This window comes from Calypte anna, chromosome Z (assembly GCF_003957555.1).
Source record: "Calypte anna isolate BGI_N300 chromosome Z, bCalAnn1_v1.p, whole genome shotgun sequence".
In the NCBI taxonomy this organism is placed as follows: Eukaryota; Metazoa; Chordata; class Aves; order Apodiformes; family Trochilidae; genus Calypte; species Calypte anna.
Genome location: NC_044274.1, coordinates 61,774,956 through 61,792,228, shown reverse-complemented (window position 1 = coordinate 61,792,228; position 17,273 = coordinate 61,774,956).

Below are 17,273 nucleotides of genomic sequence, written 5' to 3'. Positions count from 1 at the left end.
AATAAAAAAGCTTTTGAAAAACCTTTTTCCACCATGTGTAAAAGAGCTAGTTTCAATGGCAGAAAGATTCAGAGGGGAATGTTCTTTCCTACAGACAAGTGAGACAGCTTCAAAGCTAAAAATTCATGGCTGGAACTAAGTCTGGAAGGAAAGAGAATAATTTTAAGCCTAGACTCTTAACCAAAACTAAGGAAAGTATTCAGGGAGAGATTTTTCTCAGCAGAATCAGCAGCCTTCCATGGTAACAAAAATTATTATCAAAACAAGATAGTCTGTCTGAGATATTTTTAAACTCTAGAAAAATGAATTTTCCAAATATTTGCTAGGAAAACATGACTACCTTTCAAATATTGTTATTAAGAACTGTTTAAGAGAACAAGTAAGAACCTCTCGTTTTAAAAACTGTGCTGCAGCAAAGGTTTTCAAATATAGTCACACACGTCTGAAGAATTACCTTCAGTCTCTCTTCTAATAAAATCACCAATAAACACAGAACAAAGAGAACACATCTTGAGTGAATAAATGCGTTCACATTCAGATTTAAATCTCCAGTCTCAGCTTAACTGTTCTTTCACTGAAATTGAAGAAAGTTAGGAGCAATAGCCCAGAAACTCACAAATACCCTAGGTCCTGGCATCTTTTTCCTTTCTTCATGATTTGGAGGTGTGTTAGTGAATGAGTCCAAAGCAACTTATTGTATTCATTTAAAGTTATCAGAATACTCTAATACAGTTCACTGCTAAAAGTATCAATAAAACACTGAGCAAGACTATTCTCCTCAAAACCTACAGGTATTATAAGGTCATTTTAGTCACTGGAAACTATAATAGTATGAATTTGCAGTCAATTAAAATGGAACATTTACCTTGCAAAATCCAGGCTCCACAAATACAAGCAGGAAAGACAGTTTGCTGCCAAATTTTCCAGCTCCACTGGAAAGAGAGGAGGAAAAATTAATTAGAATTTTTGGTTTTACATGAGCTTCTTGAAATGCTGATGGTTTCAGTGAAATACCTTGAGATGTTTTAGTACCATATTCAACCCCTACCCAAGAAGGAACAGAAAGGATTGTCAGAGCTGTAAATGCCTTTGCTGAGGTAAATAGACTTAGAGGCACGTGCAAACTTCTAATAATACCAAATAACACAGTGCACTCACTGGCATTCAAGGGGAGCAGGTTTGTCCACAGTCGTTTCAAACGACATTTATTAAAGGATATGAAGTGGAAACTGGCAAAGCATTAAACCCAGAATGGTAACATAGGAAAAAAGTAATCTTTTCGAGAGTAGGATTAATTACTTGCCTCTGCTGGTGATGGAATTTTGTACCTACATAACTTTCTACATCCATGTCTCTAAGCCTACAGTAAGAAGGGTTGTTTTTAGAACTGTAACATATTGACATATGAAGTTTAATTCTGAACTTTCTGTATATTTTAATGGCACATATAAGAAAAACCAACTGTCTTCAACAGTGAAGACAAGAGGAGATAAGAAAGATTCTGTCCTGGTTGTCAGGACCAGAATAGCCACTGATAGAACAAAAGACAATAAAATAACACAGGACTAAACTGATACCAAAGACTTAATAACTGCATTATTTCAAAATAAATCTGAAAAAAATGCCATGCACTCTTTTAATAAACATGTCCCCCTAAGCTTTTCAGTAAAACAAGCCGAGAACTAAATTATTTCACTTTCTGTCACAGAGAAATGACTTGTCCAAGACCTTTCACAATGTCTGAAAATAAAGACTCTGCATCTTCACACAAAACACAATACAATCTGACACACGTAATTCTGAAAACTGAAAAAGAGCATATAGAAATGAAATTAAAATATGACTTTAAAATATTATTTTATATTATAGGAACATAATACTGCAGTTAAGGGAAAGGATAGGTATTGTAAATAAGTACAAATTTAATGTTGAAATATGTTTTATATAATTTGCATTCAACTAAATTTGTATGTATTGTAACAGTATATGAGTTAACTAAATCATTACATATTATACTATATGCTTGCTTATGGACAAGATAATGTCTACTACTGAACTGTGGAGGGAATCTGTAACATAAGGAATTTATTCTATTTGCAGAAAAAGTCTTGGAGGGTAGCAAAGAGTTGTCAGTGCTCCAGGCAGGACTACTAAACAAATCTTCCCTAGAAAAGAAGTTGGGTTGCTCATTCACCGAAGCAGTAGCTCTGACATCAGATTTGCATCAGTTCTCTATTTTCTCCTTAACATATACATTTAAGCCTACTTAGTTTGTGAAAATCAAATCTTTACATATGATTTCTTTTTTGTAAAATAAAGTCACAATGAGACCTAGACAAAAATATTCTCCCCTTGAAATGAGTATTTTGAAGCTGTGGAGTGATTCATGAAATTCTCTTGAAATCTCTCTCTTGGTGTTCTGGAGCCCCTTTATGCAATTGACTTATCTTTAAATTGCTCTGTATGAGCAGTTAGTATAATGAAAAAAACCCATGTTGCTTAGGTGAAGTGATTAGCAGGCATGGGTAGAAAGTTAGCCTTGGAATTTTTTTTAACAGTAATCAAGGAATAAAAAATGTTATAATCATCAGGTCCATTCAAGAGGGTGAAGGGTATGCAATCTGTTCACTAGCGCAATATCTTACGTCATTATTACTGGGCTTTTTATTTGGTTCAATGAAAAAGTATTGTTCTGTAAAAGAAAAGAGTTATTTTCAGAATGGCAGTCTTTCCATAGTACTTTCCCACAGAAGTAGCAGTTCTTTCACACCATACTGAAAGAGTGTCTTGCAGTTTAAATATATATTCTCCTGTAACTGGAAAAGTTTCTACACTGTATTGAATTCCTAAATTTCTTATGTAGCATTAGTTAAATAAAGATTACATTTTGCTTTCCCTCCTATGAAGGTTAGAGTAATAAGTTCACAGCTAACTTATCTGGTGATTTTAATGGTGAAGAAGAGAAGACATTTAAATTCATGGCTATATTTTTTTTCCCAGGGTTTTCATTCCCTAAGGAAAACTGTAATACTATTTAATCTCATCTTTTTTTATGTTATGTTGAATTAATCTCAGACATAACACAAAATAAATTAGAATTAAAAACCCCCAACATTCAAGTAAGAAAATCCACTAAAAATTGTCTCTAAAAATACTTCTTTTATGTTGATACTTCTTTTATGTTGAAACAAAGAGGAAGTATTTTGAGTATTGTAGCCATTTCTCTTCACCTTTGGTTACACACAGAGCAGATTTAAAATAAAGATGAGTGTGAGCTTTTGGAGGCCAAGAGAATTTATTCTTAACTGTGCTTTATATTCTAACTAACCTTCAAATGACATTTAAATACTTAGATTTCTGTCCCCCCCCAGCAGTACGATGGAGTATCAACACTAAAACCTCCTGCACTGGAGAATCTCAAGAATCGAATTCCCAAATATTGATAACATCTCCATCTCATTACTTCATTATTTCTGAGAGCAATCCCCAAGTGATAGCAGAAGGCTAGGGGGGTGTTGTTTTAGAAAATCCCAATGATTATTGACCAAGGCCCACCACAGAAGGCTACTGGAGAAACTCCAGTTGCTGTGGGACAAGAAAGAGGTCCATATCATTAATGTCCTGTCTTACAATAAGCTGCCCTCGGCCCCAGTCTGCTCTTTTGGTGATACCAAATGGATGCTGGAAAACCACACAAGCTTGCTAACCAGGTGCAGATATGGTAGAGAAAATTCAGTGTTATTATGTGTACAATGATACACATGGAAAACAAGCATTTATTAGATGAAAAAGTAGCGTGTCCTGAAATTATTATGACCCCTCAGAAGTCAGAAATGTGTTTAAGGAGGCTTAGGAGAACATCTGCTTAGTAGTCAAGAAAGCAAACCTGAATTATAAGAATTACTGCAAATGGAGGTGAGAAAAGAAGGAAAATACTGAGAGATAAATGAGAGGGGAGGAGATTCCACAATCTTCTACAAGATATTTAGTGGCACACTAAGATTTTTGGTGCACACTACAATGTGGGAATTATACAATATCCAACAGAACAAAAGTCCAAAAGACACATTTCTTTCACAGAGTATGCAAATACACTTTGCCTCAGATGCTGATCATCATCTAATGTGTGGAAGAAAAGTCATCTGCAGGAATGTCCCTTTGGTAACTAGAACAGTTTATCTAAATTTGTCTATTGCAACAGTTTACATGCAATCTCAGCAATATTATTGCTTTAAGGAGGAGGAAAACTGTCACAAAAATACTGCAGAAAGTATCATAGTATCAAAATAAAAAAACATCAAAAGTAGAAGTCACCAAAACCACACTACAAAGGGAGAGCCTGGAGATACTACAGGCATTGTACATTGTTGATTGTATGAGCCACATGGCAGATGTGAAATAAATTACTGCAAGTTTGCCCTAAAAGCACACAATAAACATGAGCATCATGAAAATGTTATATGACCTACATATTCTAAAATATTTAAAGCATTAAAGGCCACAGAGCTAAAATTTTGAGACATGAGAACCAAAAGCTGACTGTTTTAGCTGTCAAACAATAAATATTTCTGATTTTATAATTCTATTAATAATAATGCAGGTCCTCCAGATCTATATATTGACACCATAGATAATTAGGTTTTTATATCATTTATATTAGGGATCTAGGCATAAGATAATATTATTTAGACAACAGAATTTTGCAAGACTGGAAAACATGTTTTTCCTCAAATCACTGATTATTTCTTACAGGTTTTCCAAGAGATGTTACCAAAGTTGCACTGAGGACAGCAGTGGTTTGTTTTGTAAATGTGTTATAGTTCAAAGCATTATCTTAAAATGTATTTTTCTTGACAAGTACTGAGGAATTGAACAAATAAAAATTTCCATACAAGTCTAATGCAGACAACAGTTGTAGTTTGGTTTGGGTTGGGTTTCCAAACAGTTTTGTTAGATTACTTGGAATATCTATTAGATTTAGAGCCAGTGTTTCAAAACCCTGTATGAACAAGCTAAAAAAAAGTTTAAAAGTTTATCTGAGAAACCTTGTATTAATTTTAATGTATTAATTAATTTTTAAAAACTGCTTTACGTTGAGGTCTGTAAAACCAGCCTTTGAGACTCAGCTTTACAACTATATAGCTAAATTTTCCAAAGCTTTACAGATTTTTGTAGAGTCATTAAGTTGTGGCAGACCACATTAGCCCACAGGCACCTACTTCCAACTTCATTCCACTCTCCCCAGCTAAAATGACAGAGTGACAGAGTGACAGAGTGGAAGTGTGACTTTGTGGGACTAGGCATCACACTGATTTGTCCACTGCGTCCTTTTCAGAGTTGCCGGGCAGATATGTAATTGAGTAATTCAGATCCTGTATATGAAAATTCTGGAAGCAGAAAATACAGATTATTAGTTGACACCTCTGAAAGAACAAAACAAAAACTTTCTAATCCTTAGGATAGTTTAGCTCTGAAATGGACTATCTGTGGCAGGTGCTTACATCATTATGTAAATATCTGTGGAAAATGACAGACATAAAACTAGATGCAGTACTGAGGGAGGGCTGTGGGTTATAACCACTTAATTATTCATTAGGTCTTCCTTTCATGATCCTTTCAATAACTTCTAATATTTTTAAAATATAGATGTATATATAATATAAATATAAATAAATAATATCAATATAAACATATAAATAAATAAATATAAATAAATAATATAAATATAAAAATAAATATAAAAATATAAATGTATATAGGCTTGGGTTTGTATTTCATCATCTGACCTAAAGTATACATCTCTTACCCCTTTCTTTCAGTTATTACAAGAGATCAAGAGAACTGAAATAGTATTTTCAGGTTTAAAAACAACCAATCAACCAACCAACCAAACCCTCACATTTCCCTTTTTGAATATCCACAAGAATTATATGATCTTCAGGTACTGCCATTTCTATTTTAATAATTATGTATGAGATTTTTGAAAACTAATAAATTTCAGAATTTTTAAGACAAAGCATATTATTATCTCATTTGCTTTCCATGAAGCCCACACACATTCATTGTTGCTTTTGTGGAAACCCAAAAGAACGAATACTGAGGCAGTCTGTGATAACAGACTTAAATTCTATCATACTTTTAATACTTCATCATCATATAGCCTTCAATTAGAATGAATGCTGACTAGATCTAATGTTTAAGAACTTTTATAGACAAAAGTTAAGTGAAGAAGCTTATGATCTTTGTAAAATAATCCCTTCAAAATATTATTTCTTATTGTTTTAAAAGATGTCTCATTTTTCAATAAAAGTCACTCCTTATCAAAATGCTACAAACTGTAAAATTAAAATTACCAAGAAATTAAAGCAAAAATACTGGAATTCAGGATGAATGTCCAGTATCAGTGTCACCTGATGAAATAATACTAATATTTCTTTCTCCTTATGGTGTTTCTCTTTACTACTACTTCACTAAGACTACAAAACTATTTATTTATTTTATCTACATACTGTAAAGTGTTATGAAGTTTTACAGCTCTCTATGAAAATTAAATTACATATATCCAGAAAAAGCAGAAGGCACTGCTGTTTATGCGTTGGCTATATATATTTATTGTCTGTAGGTTTTTATTTCATGAGTGTCATTCCAAATACAAATGTTAACTGACACTGACATGTGTCTTCTGCTTAAGTCTCATCCCATTCCATTCCACCCCATCCCACCATCACCTAGGGTATGAAATTCTATCTGATGTGTTACACATCAGCAGAATTACAGGCAATAAGAATCTCATAAGGACAGATAAATGTTCTAAATATTTATTGCAATGTACCACATCAACTTCCTTCTGATAATCTGTGACACCACCACATATCTCAGACAGTTCTCTTAAGAGTTTTGAAACACCTCATGACAGACCTGTGCTCTGGGAACAACTCAATCTAATTTTAAAATTTTGCAGGCATTTAAGAGTATGTGGTTAAAATAGCTGAAATCACTGTGTCAACCTCTTTTTTATGAGAAACTGCCTCTTCTCATCGTGGATATCTGGAAAATACAAAGTCTTTTATGAATCAAAGAATTGACAAAGCATTCAGTGTAAAACAGAGTTAAGGACACTGCTTAAACATGTCATACCTAACTGGACAAACCCAACATGAACACCTAGAATGCCCAGTACTCACTTGCACCATTTGATATTTAATGACCAATCTTAATTATAGGTTTCATTTGTGTAAAGTCTGATAGCTTTATTTTGCTGCATGATTGTTAAATAACTCTTTGACAGAAAAAAAAAAAAGTAATAATATTCTGTAATAATATATAATATATATAATAATATATCTAATTTAAACTGTTGTAACAGCTCGTTTTATGATATTTCTCATCAGCTTAGCAAGTAGGATTTCTCACAAGAAAGAGTGAAGAAATAAGATCTTTAACCATGAAAGTTTCCCATTTCATTCACACGACTTGAGTCAGGACAAAATGAGAAGCTACAAGAACAGAGATTATGAAAACACACATTTCTTTGAGCTTAAGTCCAACAGTACCAAACAAACACTTGTTTTCTGCAGGTGCCCACAATCTTTGTTTTTCAGGTGCCTCTTACCTCTATACCTTCCCTGCTTCTATTATTTACAATAGCAACCTTGCTTTCCATGACAGAGTGCTAATTTCTTGCAAAAGAATGAATATTTAGTTTCATGTCATTTAAAAGCAAGGATAACACTTAGAATTTAATGACAAACTCATAACAAAACCAAACCCAACAAAAACACACAAACAAAAGTAAGTTTAGTACATAGTTACAACTCTCAATGTGACAGAACAATCCTACAATTAAACTATGCTTGTTAGCTTTTGTGGGTTACCATGTTTAATCCTTTATTTGGGATTCTGAGTAGCACTGCATCTTTTCTAGGCCAGAAAAAGGTAAGAAATATGTTTCATGCTTCAGTGGATGCTGTTTGATTTATCCAGGAATTCACAAAGCAATTTCAGTTTCAGTGGTATGGTTTAAGGATATCACAAACTACTGCTAAATCCATAGGGATTACCAAAGAAGGAAGAACCAATCAAGGAATTACTTTGCTTACTGCTTCTATGGCATACTCTAAAACGAATCAGAGCTGCCACTGAGATTTCCTGTTTCTCTTCCATATCCAGTACTTCTGGGTATTTGTAGCCATATACAGAAACAAGTGCCTGAATTTAAAAAGTAACACATATAAAATAAAACAGCTCTCCAGCATGCATACATAAGAGGTACTTAATTTTATAGGTGTAATCTGGCTGTGATGTAATTTATATCTTTTAACAATAGAGAATATAGAACCATCACTATAACCAAATCAACTTTAATGAATGTCCTTATACTAAAGCAAAATATTATGTAACCTTGTACTTGTAAGTTGATGGAATATTTGAGTGCAAAACTAATTGTAGATGACTGTTTATAAAACACATGACATATGTCTTCACATTGGAAAACTGAGCCCTTGCCCCTAAGATCTTTAGGAAGCTTAGCATAATTTTACTCTGGAAAAAGAGTACCAATACATTTGTGTTTTCCTTGCCCTTTGGCAACATTACTTTCAGGATAAGAGCTCTAGCAGCAAATATTTTGTTATATAGTCAGAACTTGATGCAGCTACTGAAGCAAATCAAAACACTCTAAACTCCAGATGCTTCATTTCATGAATTCACCCCAAAGCAAACAGATTGCCATCTGGGGATATGAAACAGAAAGATAAAATACACACTCAAAGTAGTCTGTGTCTGCAAGTACAGTGTGTGTAGTTTGATTTCAGTATATCAGCATAGGAATGACACTATCTTAAAAGCTAACACACTATGAATTAGAAATGTTTTTCACCTGAATAGCTTTTGAGATATTACAGAGATGCTGAGATGATATTTTAGATTAAATTATGCTTTAATTTAGCTCATAAATACTTCAAGAATATATAAAAAAATTGACTAGACACCATTGATAATATCTGGATTAATGATTTATTTTTACAATAGCCGCTCTTCATTTCAGTCATCCAGAAAACATATTGATGCTCTTTAAAGTGTATTATTTCAGGGAATGAACTGTAACTGCTCAAACAAATTGAACTCATTTCCCTCAGAGGCTTGTACAAACCCTTAGATGGGTTAAAAGCTCACTCTATAAATAAATACAAAGTAGATCAAAAACCCTTCCCTCATAATTTCTACATATATGATGACCATGGTGAACTAAAAATCCCTGTTGAGTTTGCACTTTACCCTTTAATTTCTTTTGCCACAGAAACATATTTTAATGCAGCTAATAGACTAAAATGTGTGGAGCCGTGTAGAATGAAGCTTTTCATGTAATTTTGCACCATGGATGTGAATGCTATATGTAGCACAGGGGAAAGGCAACAACATTTTTTGTCTAAGGAATGAACTCAGTTTGGGAAACAGGACTGGAAAGCTCCCAGCACAGCTAGTCTGGATGCAGATGTACAGGGATCAAAAGGCTTCATGCAGTTACTTTTGAGTTCACTCATTTCTTACTGCAGATACACTGGATATGAGCTAATCCCTCTGGAATCCCTACTACTTACCAGTGCTTGGGGTAACACATTAGGAGAGGCACTTTCCCATTCAGAGAACATCCCAACTTCTTTTACAATAATACATTTCCTGCGCTTTCCTTGGTGATTGTGGTGTGAACAATCTCACATTCTCGCAAGAGACTGTCAAAGCTTCAGGTCAGTTTTGCTCCTCGCTGAAGTGCATAGTGTGGATTCATTCAGCTTATGGTCATTATAAGCCAACATGATTATGTGCTTAATTCTACTGGATTCACATAGCAAAAGAGGATGCTGAAGTGTTTATCCTGTGTTAATCTGAGATGCCTTCCTCCAGTCTTCTTTAAAATTATCATAATTTATATAAATTATTGACTTCAGAACTTTTTCATCCATTATTTTTATTAAATTCTCAGCACCTTCAGTCTTTTTTTGTGCATGCTCAAATAACTTTTGCACTTAGGAATGAAACAGAGTCTCAGAATTGATCTGGAAAAGACAGAGTTTTCAAGCCCGTAGGAAACAGAATCACTACAACAATTCCACTATTGCTCTCCCTGGCCCTGGGAAGACACATGTATTCATGAAACTGAGCTCACAGACAGATTTGTAGACTTTTAATGACACTGCTATAAAAGAAGGTTTGCATGTTATAGATCTTGTGTTACTGCAGAGATAATAAACGACTATCATAGAATTACAGAATCATTATGGTTGGAAAGCATCTTCCATCCAATCTGTCTATCATGCAACAATCTATACCACCTTAACCCCTAAATCATCTCCCAAAGCAACACAACTACCCATTTTATGAACACCTCAGGGACAGAGACTTCACCACCTCCCTGGGCTATCTGTTCCAGTGCTTCCCCACTCATACAGTTAAGATTTTTGTTTCCTAATATTCAATTTGATCTTCCCCTGGTGCAACTTAAACCCTTTTCCTCTTGTCCTATCTCCAGTCTCTAGGGACAGGAGGCCAACACCCGCCTCACTACAATCTCCTTTTGGGTAGTTGTAGAGATCAATAATGTCTCCTCTCAACCTGCTCTACTCATTTATGGGCTGGTTTTGCAATATGAAGTCTGGTAGGCTGTAACTCTATTGCTTAACTGAATGTTTTCTGCCTACCTTTGCAGAAGACAAAAAAAATACAGAAAATTAACATGATTTTTTAGGGAAGCAGATGAAAGTTTTATCCAAATGTATCAGCAACTAAGAGATACTGAATGATCTGTAGAGTAGCCTAAGTTTATTATTCTTTACTAGAATGGAAGAATTATTTTAAAAAACTGAACAAAATAAAAAACACCAAACAAAACAAAACAAAGAGAAAAACAGCCTAAAACGTGTTTCTCAAACTGAAATAAGAGATAACAAAAAGTCTATCAAGAAATTTCATTGATGCAATGTTTCTAAATAATAAAAAAAAACAAACCAAAAAACAAACAATACGAATCTGTCAATTTTAAATTAAAATTAATAGTTTTTTCTTTAACTCTGTACTATGTTCTTAGATTTTTTATGGATCCTGTCTCCTTTTCAGTATGAAAAAAATTTGATTGTCATCCACTAATTACTAATAGATATTTAAATTTCACAATAAAACAAATTTATACAAAGGCAAATCTGTTTCAGAGGAGCAAATTCTAGAATGCAATCATATCAGAACTGCATTTTCATCTCTTATAAGGCATCACACTCAGGTTAGGAAATAGAAACTAATTCAGGAAAGTCAAATGAAGTTTTCATTTTAATTCAGTGAATGAAAGCATTTTTACTCCAATTAAAGTCAGTGATTGATTATCTAATTAAAACTCAGAATGGGAAGCTTATGGTAATAATGGTTTTGCTATATTTTAATTTTTTTCAAGATAGAATTAATCTGTCCTGATAAAAATTGTTATCAATTTAAAAATTCACAACCATGTCATTTGAGCAAGGGTTAACATTTCCAGATATTTTAATATTAACACATATTTAATGATATATAATTACAAATGTTGGATTGAAAAAAGGTTTACTTCCTAAATTGATGCCCTCTTTTCAAACCTTTCATAAACAGAAACATATAAATGTAGTTTTGTTCATGTGCTTAACATGTTGTGATTTCAAAGCAAGAGTTCTGTATATGAAGAATGTGATCATGCTGGGCCCCTGCTTGACAGCATTTCAGTTAAAAATCTGCATAGATTGTTTTGGGACTCTAGAATCTCTAAAAACTTTCTCAGATATTTTTGCAGACAAGGTGTCCGTTGGAAAACTGCATTCATTTATCTTTTTGCTAGTATAGGGTATTCAAGAAAGCATTTCTACCTCCTTCAAAAAAAGTGAAAAAGGGAAGAAAACCCCAGTGAGACAAATAAAGATGACTTGTCTCAAAATCTGCAAAGGAAAGCTTGATTTTTTCCTTTTATACACAAAGAACACAATATTTTCCAGAATATTTTTCTGATGTTTGGCTCTGTTTAGTTTTTTGTTTTAATTACTATCACTTAAAAGAGATAATAAATCAACAGTTTTTCTTAGAAAAGGGAAAAAAAAAAAGAAATACATAAAGGTCCACATTTACTGAGAGTTAAGAAGGTCCTGAAAGAACTAAAGTCACTAACTGTAAACCTAAGATTTCACAGTTAGGTTTCATAACCTCTAAAATAAATGTTTTCCACCTACCTGTGCTCTGCAGCTTCAAAAGGTTTCCTTCCACTGAATGAGGCAAGACTGAATTCAGAAACTGATAGAGAGTTTAAGATGAACTAAAAGAGAAGTCCCCCTGCTACTACACATCCCCGAGCTGTAGGTGCAGTATTACTTCAACTACGGAAGAATAGCACCAGCTACTGAGGTTAGATTTTTTAAATAACGTATCTGTATACCACAATAATATTTTTTCTCATGTCTGCTGACAAAGATATTGAAAGCATCAACCCTTTTCTCACACTATTTTCTACTCTGAGTCACAAATTTAAAAAGCTAAAGGTATACCTGTAAATGCATCACACTCATTTTAAAGGTAATAGTAAACTCTGAGTACAATGGTAGAAAGTATTCTGATTCTCTGTATAGACTTTAATTAGGAGCATAAATATTTATTAATCACTTGGTGTCATTAAGAAATTACATGGAAGTCCATCACTGCCAACAGAGACAGTCTGAATTTATTACTTTGTAATTACCTACAGTAATTAGAAACTACCCTGTAACTTAAATTTAAGAATATTCCTCCTTAAGTGATGTGATTTCCCTGATCTGTACATATCACTGTCTTTATGTTATTTCGTTTATTATCAAATTGTGAGTATTTGCTTCCATTGACTTCAGTACATTTTCCTTTTTTTTTTTTTTTTTTTTTCTTGGAATGAACAAATCATTTTAAAATAAACGTTTGCACTAGTCTCAGAATATGGCATTTTAAGGTAAGATATAGCAAATGGTATTCCAAGTTAATGCTTACTTTTAATTTAGCCATTTGGTTTCTTTCCTAAAAATTCACTAAAATAGGTGATACTTAAGAAGGTTTGTACCTCAAAAAAAATAACCACAGGAGGCATCAGTGTACACAGGCTTTTAATTTGAGGAGATTCTGGATTTTATGGCTCAAGAGCTGATTGACAAAGGTAAAAAGAAGAATAGGGTGGCTGCTATCAGGACACAGAGAAGTAGCAATTCCCTTAAAAACATTAAGTCATTAAGTGCAGGTTTAGTTCTTGTCTATAAAACCTTTTTTTTTGTTGCTGTTGTTTATCTTTCTCAAAAATAAAACCAAGCACCAGAGACTTACTAATGCAGTTTTGTTTCCTGTGCTAAAGAACAGTGCATAACTATTTTACTAAGAACAATATTTTATTAAAATAATTTATGTACGGGTTTCTTTTCATGTAGAAGGTGAAAATGCAGATAGCATACCTATATGCTGTGTATGCTGCACTCTTCAACACTGCTCAGTGGCAAAACCAGAAAGCACATTACCATCACAGAGAAGAAGATGACATCTGCTTGAAGTTTGACTAAGTAAAAATAAGTCAGTTTATGCTGTTTTCAGTTCACTTATGAGTTCATAAAACCTGTATTTCTCCAGTTTAGTGGCAAGAATATTGTGGGGAATGGTGTCAAAAATCCTTACAGAAATCCAGGCAGGTAACATCTGTAGCTCTTCCCTTGACTGCCAGTATAGTCTTTCCAACATAGAAGGCCACTGGACGAGTCAGGCAAAATATGCTCTTGGTGAAGCCATGGTGGCTGTGTCTAACACCACATTATGTTCCATAAGCATTAATATGATTTCCAGGAGGATCAGGTCCATGATACTTCCCGGCAAGGCTGACTGGTAATTTGTGAAATCACTATTATTATTGTAAATGCTTGGAGATTTAGTTCCTTCTGTCCTGTGTATCAGAATGTGTTTCAGAGTTCAGTTATTTTGTTGTGGTGTGCGCTTTTGTTTTTTTTTCTTTTTTATTCCCTCTCACCCACCTCCTCATTTAAAAGGCTTATGGGAGGTGTCCTGTCCAACCTCCTGGCCACAGCAGGCTTAACTTTTTTTCAGATAAAGTTGCTTGGTGTTTTATCCAGTCAAGTCTTGAAATTCTTCAATGTCTATTCAGTTACCTCCCTTAATATATTTTAGATTAGTACAATTATCTTTAATGTATTAGTGCAAAATCTATGCAAAATAATTTTTTATTCTATATATGTCGACACATACTTGCCACATTTGTTGTACTATTAAAAATATTCCAAAATTTCTGAATTCTCAGAAACTCTAGCTAACTACATATATTCTGATTTCACAGGATTTTAAAGTATGATTAAGACAGCAGAATGAAATGGAATAAAAATGGACTTTTTGGGCTGGTTCACCAAAGTACTGAGAACTTCTGTCTAGCAGAAATAGGGTATCAAGTTAATTTTAAATATCTGGCTGCAGACTTTAATTCAGTTGAAGTTATATAGGCTACTTTTGAGAAAGCTGTGACCTGAAATATGATTTGTGATGTCCAGGCTAGCCTGCCAAAATTCTAACATCCAAGATTTATTTTACCTCTCAAGAAATCCAGTTACAGTGTTCCTAAGATAACCACAAGAAGCAAAACTGACTTTATTTCTCCTCAGAGTTTTATCCTAATAAGTTTTTAGAGCTGTTTTTTGGCTCATTTAAATTAATGACAAAGTTCACAGTAACATTGCTGCTGTAGGATTAGGGCTTTAGACCATAAGGTAATGCCTTTGTTTCTTTTGCTAGAACTTGCTTGATATAGAACACTGCTTTTTAAAGTGCAGAGGTTTAGCCTTATTTTTTTTTTTTTTAGACTAACAAAACATGTTTACAAGGAAAAGAAAATACAGTGCTTTTTTTTTTTTTCACTTCCTGTGGAACACAAAACAGGACAATGGTGTCTCCTCACTTTTCAAAACACCACAAACAAAAAGGTCATAGGGAGAAAAGACAAACACTGCACAGAGGAACCACCAACACAGCAGAGGAAATAAGATACACGTATGTTTCAGTGCTCCCCTTAAAAAAATTATCTAAGCAAAGTAAAGACAATGCTGTTAGCCCTTGATATGTATCACAGCATCTCCAGATAATACAGTAAGACTGGGCTGATGGAGATATGAATCACAAAATACCCTAATTCTTTTGTTTCAGTCTGCATTACATGATTATTTTGTAGAGAGCATTTTGTTGCTAACCCTGGGATGAAAGCAGCAAAGGCCAGAGGATTGCTGGTAATTTTGTATGAGATTTGACATATAGAACACACAGAGCTGTTAAGAGGATGATGTGCTGTTCGTGTCTGGCTGACATTAATAGGTCAAAACACAGGCACTAGGTCCCACCACAACATAATTCACACAGTAATTTTCCTGTTACCATGTAATCTCACCTTGTAATGACCACACTGCTGGAAGAGGTATGGTCCTGGTGCAGCAACTTGTCCCCAGGCATGTACCTGCAGAGCTGATCAGCAGCTAATTACCAACTCACAGATACTTGCATGGGGAAGGTTCAGTATCTGTTTTCTCCCTTTTCCTCCTCTTTTGCTCCCCAAAGCTCCTGGATGTGTGCCTTGGTCGCCTACCTTCCTCCAGATGCAGAGACCTCTTAAAAAATTTGGTGAATAGTCAGCTGAGAAGTCCAGCTCAGTTATTGTTCTAGTAGATTAGCAAATTGTCTCAGTGTATGGAGGAGTCTAATGAGAAGCAGAACCAGAAGAAAAAAAATGGCAATAGGAAGGTGTAGAAGGTAAGTACCCAGAGCAGGTCAGTTTTGAAAGGTAGAGGCAGAGGAAGCTTGTACGAGGATTGCCCCTTTCTGCAGATCCTTGCAGTATTTTGTGGAACTGCACCATTATGATGTAACATATCACCATGCTGTACACTCAGCGTGGGAATGATTTTTCATACAAGTAGTCTAGGGCATCTAGATACACTGAAAGCAAACGGATAAACTGGAAGGCAGAGAAGGAGATGACTATGCCATAATTTACAACAGCTTGTAGAAAGGAAGAACCTGGCCAGCTCCTCTAACATGATAATGAGAACTATTAGTATTCACTGTTATAGCTCTAGCAGGCATTACACAAACAAATCCTCACCATTCTTCTGAGATTAAATAAATAAATCTATCATTCCACAGGGAGACACGGGGAGCAAAGACTAAAAGTAATCAATAATTAAAATTATTGTTATTTAGACTTTTTTTTTTTTTTTTTTATTTAATAATCCTGATTGTTTTCATACTATTTGCTTTCACTTTCTACAGATTTCTGTTGGCACACAGGAATAACTATCAACAGGAACAACTGCCCTTTTCAGCAAATATAGCAGAGGGGAAGTTCTCAATTCATAAGTCACATGGGAAGCATGATTCAAGGAGCTGCTGTATTCATCCAGCCAAGTAAGAGAAATATATCTTATCACCTGTGGGCCATAAAAACATGTTTGAGTACTGGATACTGGGAAGAATACTTATAGCAAAGAGTGTGGGAACAAATAATTGCCTGAAATAAGCTATGGCATCCATGAAGCAAATGTCAACAAACAGCACACTAGAAAATTATTCTAGCTGGTTTTTGTTCAGTCAGTATCAGAATTATATTTAAACAAATATGTGTGCACTATTCAGCTTATGAAGATGAAAGAATTCACAGCGCTGCACAAAGTTCAGACATCTTTGTCACAGTCTTCCAAAACTGAGGCCCTATCCTATTCTCAGAGGCAAGAACAAACCATTCCTTTTATTGAATATTATAATTGTTGAATTTTTTCAAGTCATAAATGGCTTATACGTAGGTCTTTTATGTAACTTTGTGCATGAATGTAGGACAAAGTTTCTGCAAGTCTGTGAGATAGTGTGGAGGCTGAGATAAAATATGTTGAACTCACAAAAACACATTCTTTGGAAAAAAATTCACTTGCAGTGACTTTTTCATCTGCAAGCTGATTTTGAGTATAATCTGCACAGTTGGTGATCAAACACTATGGCACTTTCCTAACTTTACTGAACAAATTACAGGTTAAATTTAAAATGGAAGCTAGAAAACTTTCCTCCCAATGCTTTACTGCAACTGTACATCAAATTCAGAAAAAAAAGTCAACGTTTCAAACTATATGTAAATTAACTCAAACTTTCACTCAGAACAGAAGAAATATCACACTCAGAAACAACTGAAGCTGCACAGGTTTGGATATAGCCATTTTGAT